Source organism: Diadema antillarum, unplaced genomic scaffold, assembly GCF_040938485.1.
Source record: "Diadema antillarum isolate AM-2024a unplaced genomic scaffold, OU_Dant_1.0 seq00000507_RagTag, whole genome shotgun sequence".
Taxonomy (NCBI): domain Eukaryota; kingdom Metazoa; phylum Echinodermata; class Echinoidea; order Diadematoida; family Diadematidae; genus Diadema; species Diadema antillarum.
In genome coordinates this window covers 2,765,473-2,773,111 of record NW_027271462.1, presented here as the reverse complement: position 1 = coordinate 2,773,111, position 7,639 = coordinate 2,765,473, and positions in this window count along the sequence as shown.

The window sequence follows — 7,639 nt, the reverse complement described above, 5'->3', positions numbered from 1 at the left end:
ACATGTGAGAATTGATGATTAGAAAAGTAGATCATATATTGTGGAAAAAAGGAGAAAACAGAGTATAGAAGGGTAGTTTTGTATGCCTGTACATAGCTCCGAGAAGCTTATTCTTCATTGTGGTTTTTTGATGTTGTGCAAGTAGTTTGGGTTGACATAACATGTCAAGAGAACAATTAAGAAAATATTGACTTCTGATATCTTGTTGCAAACACAACTTGATCTTGTTATTAAGTGTGGTAGGCCTTCACCTTGCACTGATGCCGTAGTCAAATATGTGAGAAATATGTGACTGAGGTATTATTTTCCCTAATATGGATTATGTAGATTTATGTGAACATGTATGTATATGGCACAACATACACTATAAACAAGTTCCCAAGGAAATGCATTCTTTTTCTCTTTAAACTTAGTGGAAGTATCTGATATCAACCTTGTGTATCTGACAGTTTGTGTTCATGAGAATATTGAAATGAATGTATTATGTCAGCATAGGTTGTGTTGTTCTAGCATGTTCATGTATCAGTCAAGATTTAAATTGTATGGTAGATTAAGTAACTTTTGTCATTGAAGTTCACATACAAATATGAATAATCACAAATATAAAAGATATTAAAAGTGATATGGTGATATATTCATATAAATGTCAACCCTTCGCCTGTAGTAGATTCTTCCTAAATATTTTTGGAAATGAATTTGTAAACAATATTCTCAAGCATTCCGTTGATTTGAAATGTTTTTCATTAAATTGATTGCAGATGGTATTTGACTGAAAAAATGAACATGCAAACAGTCTGCTAGGGCATACATTTAGGGGTTTACAATCATATAATCACATTTAGGGAAACTCTTTCTCTCTCTATATCTGTCCTTGCAAATGTGATCCAATGATACCTATGTATAATCGAGACCCTTTTTGATCATGTATGGCTCTCAATAATTCTTATTGTATAGAGGACTGTTCTTGCTGGTTGGCGATGTTTTCAATACAGGTGTATTTTCTCCTTTGCAATGTCTTCATTGATGTTTACACTGTATTATGGGTGGAATGAATAGCTGCATTTTGTCAAAATGTTTACCATGCTACGTACGGAAGTGCTCTGTCAAGTCTGATGTGGAAAGACCGTAAAAATATGAGTTATGTCGATGCAGAGTATAGAATACATCCCTTGGAAATGTAGTAGGTATATATTCCAAGTTTTGATAAATTAATCTGTGTGTATGTGTGTATGTGTGTGTGCTATTTGCGTGCAGAATATTCATATTGTTTGTTTAAGCACAAGGAGCGTGCATCTATAGCTCAAAGTTCTGCTTGCACATGGCGTGAGTTCCTATTTGTAGGTGTTTCCCCTTCTGTAGGTTTCCATCATTCTGATTTGGCTAAGACAGGCTGTATGCTCGAGTCACCTTGTGAACTGATGCTGTGAACACTGACTTGTGAGCACAAGAATATGTGGTACCTCTAGCCAGTGTTACAGACTGTAGGTGCATATTATAGAGCATGAATTTTTCCTAACATATTAATAGGTTTAAAAAAAAAAGAAGATCATAGATGACTATGACAATAAAAAATGTCTGTCTTTTAAGGTTTTTGAAGGATTTTTGTTATCCTGATTCACTTTCCTGTCATTTTCAGGTAGTAAGGCCACTGAACTTGGGTGAAAACATATATGTTCATGCGCTGATTTATGCAAGGAAAATCAAACAATATTGGGTTTTCCTGCCATGTTGTTTCTGTGATATGCTGTGTAATTCAAGCAGCCTTATGCAGTCCATCGAAGATCTGTCACCAACTTGGTGCAGCTGCTACATAACCCCTAGTGCATTCTACTTAATGTTGAAAACGTTACCACTGAAATTCCATTAGAATCTGTGTTTCATGTAAGAGAAGATAAAGCACCCTATGATATGGCAACTTTTTCATTTCATTTCAGTATTAGCAAAGCTGCTGCTTGTGTATTGATTGACATATATCGATGTTTCTTTGTGAGTTCATATATACCACTGACTTTTCTTTATTTCTTGCCATCTTTGTGTCGGTGTATGCTAATGAATATGATTATGTTGTTTCCTTTGCTGGACAATTATCCTGATGAAATCAGCTTCCCATTGTTCAAGAATCATCCATCTGTGTGCCCATACACACTTAGCTGGGAAACAGAAACTTCTGCATTTAGTGAACTTTTTGGCACAAATTGAACGTATGTAGGCCATTTAGTAATGAAATCTGCAGTCTCCAGTATTAAATATCATAGTGTAATATGAAGTGATTTTTGTTTCTATATTTTGAAATTGATGTTGAAGGCAGGAGACAGAAATTATTTTGTTTGTTGAAGAGAGATACTGTTAATGAAGTGTGTTCGCTTCCCTGTAATAATGCAATAGGGTATATGATATGATAGTTTTGTGTTTCTAGTCAAGAAACAGGGTTTGCTGGGCTGAAGTCATTCCACAATGCACTGCAAGATTTAGCAGGTGTTGGCTTCTTCTTTGTTGTGAATCCAAGGACATGTGGTTACACATAAAGTTGTGCAAATGTATAATGGACCTACTACACATGGACGCTCATTGCTCATTATTTCACACACCTGTTTTCTGTTCAAAAGCGTGACAGTGATGTTATAAACATGCTTTCCTGCTTTGATCTCATCAGAACTGCTGACATCCAGCCTGGATAAAGACAACACAGTGCTTTGAGGAATAAAATTTTTCTCACATTGTTTCAGAGTAAACATGGGTAGTGGTGGTAGATGGCATGTATGTCTTACCATCATGCAGCATTACATGCATGTCCACAAGAATTCACTTCAGTAATTACCGATTTTGTGACAAAAATTTTTGCACGTTTTGAGGTTTGCTGCTCCCCATCACCCTTGTTTATTCAAAGGGAGTTAAATCTGAAAAGGCACCTCCGGCATATAAGACGGAAATTGCAATCATTATTGTCCAAACATCTGAATGTACTCATCAAGATACATACACTACTGTATGATCAGGAGGCGGCAATGATAATGGATCAAAGGAAGACCTCTGTTCATAGTCCATAAGTATAGTAAGTCCAATGTTGTATAAAGCAGGTAAATTTTTTCACAGTGAGCAGTTTTTTTGATGTTTGTCATCAAATTTTTCGTCTGTTCGTTGTATATTAAGAGGAAATCAATGCTTTTTCGTAGTACAGTGGACTTCCGTTATAATGAAGTCCTGGGGACCAGCAAATTTCTTTCGTTATACGTGTATCAAAATTTCGTTGTAACCCAACAAATAAACAACTAGAGAAGCACTCTGAGAGCGCACACCCTGCCAAGCATGCAGCTCATTTCCACCGCTGATCTTGTTCTTCCATAGAGAGATCAGTGATTTGCACCCATACGTACTTATAGCATTGTGTGCTGAAAGTAGCCTGATTTCCCAATATAGAAACCTTTTGTTACGTCGTAAACTTCCAGCTGCGTGGTGCGCCTCACCTTGGCAGAAACTAGAGCATGCACTTTAGTGCGCGCATGCAAACCTCAAATTCGCGCAGCCTGAACTGCCAAGTTCAATGACCCTACCTGCCAAAATATCAGAAATCCTCCATAAATTCCCAAAAAATTCTCAGATCACTACCAAAATGTAATCATATGTTACTTGTATCATTCTAAACCATTCATGCAAGTTTCATCCAAATATGTTGACTACTTTTTGAGTTATTTTGCACAAGGACAAACAAACTAACAAACAAACAAACAAACCAACGGTAATGAAAACATAACCTCCTCCCTTGGCGGAGGTAATAAAAGAACGTAGAACCGATAATTTTGCGACCCAGATTTTTATTTCGTTGTAAACATTATTTCGTTGTAACCGTGTTCATTATAACAAGAGTGCACTGTATACGAGTGCCACGGGACACTCATACTTATAATTTCCAAGTCTGGCAGTACAGTTTATCGATGTCATTGGTGATTGTATTTTGCAAACTGGAATTTTTCTGTTGTGTAATTTGTGCAGCATTTATAAACTCAAAACTTGATAGTTACAGGGGGTCTGAAATTTCCATCATATTCCCATCCTCTCACCTGCTTAGCTACCGATGTTTGTTAATCTCAGTAGAGATGGCTGATTTCTCTGGAGGACCTTGAAAGTCATGTTTATAGTCTAGAAATTATCTTCCTCAATTCCATGCTCTTTCTGGTGTGCAAAGTTTGATTAAAATTCCTTCTTTTTTCCTCCCAAGTGGTGAAAGTTAAGAAAGGAAGAAATGGCTCATCTTGTTCATTTTTTTTTTGCAAGAGTAATCATTACATGCACACTTCTTCTTGGAATGCTATTGTAGAATCTTAGAATTAAGAACAACACTATTATAGAATCTCACAACAAAGAAAACTAAAAGTTATAGATGAAATAAGTGTCACTTTATGGAGCAGTAATGCTCTGTTTATGTCTGTTTGCTACCTATATTTGTACATGTTTGTGCTATCTGTCCAAACAGGAGTGTGCTGAAGGTATAACTAGCATCAGCATAAGAAGGTGCTCTTTCTGTGATTACCTTTGGAGTAGACCTTATGATGAACATATTTGTACTTCATTGTAAAAAAAAAAAATGTTTCTCTTCCAACACTATCGCACAAATAGGTCTGTATTCAAATCACATGTTGCCTCAGCTGTACCTCTTTTGGCCATGAACACTTTTTGGACTATTATAGCATTATGAAATAGCAGTTACGCCCCTGGAAATTACAATGTATTTTGTCCTGAACAAATTTTACATCTCGAATGTAAACATACAGTACACCTTGCCTCCAAAAAAACAAAACAAAGACAAATCTATTTGGACTGATGATATAGCTTTGACTTTGAGAAAATTCGACTTATGAGGGATTAAAATCAATAGAATGTAAAGAGGACTTGAAAAAAAAAAACCTTGTAACTTTGGCGATTATTCGTCTTATCTTCCTCGACTAAAGTAAAGTTGACTGTACATGTATTATGGAAGTTTTTTTTTTTTTTCAGGGTCTTCATTGGAGTATGCTGACTTACAGGTAGGTTTACAAATTGTGCAGGGATGATGACTACAATGTACAGTTGTATTGTAGTGAGGCAAGAGATATTTTGGGAAGAACTGTTCCACATGTTCAGCAGGAAAATAATTCATTTTTGCGGACTGCTAAGTGTGAAAATACATGTACCTGCAAACTTCCATTCCCATCAAGTAAAGGAAAATAGCAACATTAAGAATTTCTTGATACTGTAGTACATGTACTTTGAGCAAAGATTCTTTTTTTGTTGTTGAATAATTTCTTTAAGAAAAAGTGTACTGAAAGTTCAGATAAAGTGTATATACACTAATGTGCAAATCCCATGTGTGTTCCAGTGAGCTTTTCACCTGTGCCACATATAATTCTCTGAAGATAATATTGCTCATTCAAATATGAGTATGCTTATGATCCTGGGCCCTTTTTGGCATGTATGTTACCTAGTATTGATCTATGTTGTGAAAGCGCCACATTGCCTACCTGCTTTTCAGAATTGAGGTGTAAGAAAAAAAAAAGAAAGAAAGAAAAAAGGATGATGGCTATGTTACAATGTTTGTAAGGTAAGCCTAGTTTGTAAATGCAGTTTTTGCCAGATTGCATGTAAAGCCTGCTTTAACATCTGTTGAATGTGTTATGAAATACATGTATGTCGTAACTGCTTAAAAAGAAATACATTCTGCTGGAGAATCAGCGCAAATGTACAAGGTATGGAACAGTCCTTGTGTGAATTCTTTGCTTTCATGGAGTGAACCAGTTCAGCGTGAGCACGTCTTTCAATCAACACTGAATCCTTACTTGGGGGTCAACAGTGTACATCAATGCGCGTCTGTGTGCGTGCGCTCTTGTCTGTGGTGTGTGTGTATTGTGAGAGAAAGCATGTGAGCACAAGGGAAGGAAATTACAGTATTCTCCGCATAATCGGGTAGGCTCGAGCAGAACTTTTTTACCCAATTAAGCGGAGTACCCGATTAACAGAAGAACACGTCTCATTCACAATTGACACACACAACGTGTATGTACATTCATTGTTCACTGTACCAAACACCTACACTGTATGCTTAACACGCGTGCTTGCATGGCACATTTTACATACCTTACACTTGCTCAGTCACAAGCAATAATATACACTCTTTTTATGGACAAATATGTCTTCAGAAAACTTTGTCATTTGACTATAGACTCCTCGCTAACACACAGGCATTTTCCGAAATGAATATGTCTCTTTGCGTGCAATAGTCACGTAGAACGTCGGGTTACTTTTCGAGAAGTGACTGGGGAAAAGCAAAATTATGGAGCTGGTGCATGGCCTGATTTTTGTTGCAAACTTCTCGTATTGTGAATGTTGTTCCGGAGCAAGGGAGGAGCGCAAGTGTGTTCAACTCCTGTCTGTCTATGCTATTGCGAGTGCCAGCAACATGTGTAATGTTCGTTTAAGTGTGGCAAGTCGGTACTGGTACATGTGTTTCCATGTTTAATCACTCCCCAAATGATCGGTCTTCTTTGCAAATTAAGCAGAGAATGCGATTAGCCGTGGAAATAAAGTGTCATACACAGTATCTGCGATAAAATATAGGTAGAAATTAGATTAGAGGAAAATTATTTACCCATTTACAATTTTGTATGCGGAGAGGCAACCCGATTACCAGGTAATTTTAATGTGCGATAGAACTGATTTTGACATTACTACCAAATTAAACAGAGTACCCGTTTAAGCGATACCCGATTATGCGGAGAGTACTGTACTACCTTCAGTGAACACTAAAGCTCATTCTGTGTTTTGCAAATCTGGCTTCACTGAATTATTTCCTGCTTGGAGCAGCCCTTCACCAAGAGAAGTCTCAACCACAAGATTATGTCTCAAACCGCTGATAACAACTTACATGATGTAACAGAGACTGTACTGCAAGAAAGTAGGGGAAGTATGTGTAGATATCTCAACTCGTAGGATAAAGAGCAATGCGTTTACATGTATCTCTCTTCTTCTTTTTTTTTCTTTTTTTTTTTGGTGGATTTTAGTATTCAAGATGTGTTACAAGATCAGATGAATTTTGATAAATCACTCTTTCTGTTCTGTCAAAATGTTTTCAAATAAATAGTGATAATGAAAAAATTACTTCAAGCCATGCATTTTAACTGAATTCTAAAGCAACTGACCAACATCACACACACACACACACACACACACACACAAATCATAATACATGTAATTGTAATGATAAACAACACATTGCATTGGTTCCTTTTGCATGGTTTTATGGCGAGCTTTTATTGTGCATAATATATTACCAGTACAAAAAAAAAAGAACAACCTGTGATCACAATACAAAATTCATTCATTTGCATAAGTCAACAAGTGCACTCCAACCTTCAAGTATTACATAATTCTCTTATAGAATATTCTAGATAACACTTTTCTGTACAACATTTACAGATCACTCGACACAATTTATCTAAGCCGCAGAGTTTAAAGAACTCGTCAACACCCAAGACGATTTCATAAATGTGCAAAATCACCATTTTGTTTTGTTTTGTTTTTTCAACACCCTACGTGCATCTTCATACAGTCCCTGACACGATTGATCTTAAAAGAGACAAGTAAATTGTCAAAAAAGGATATCAAGCCG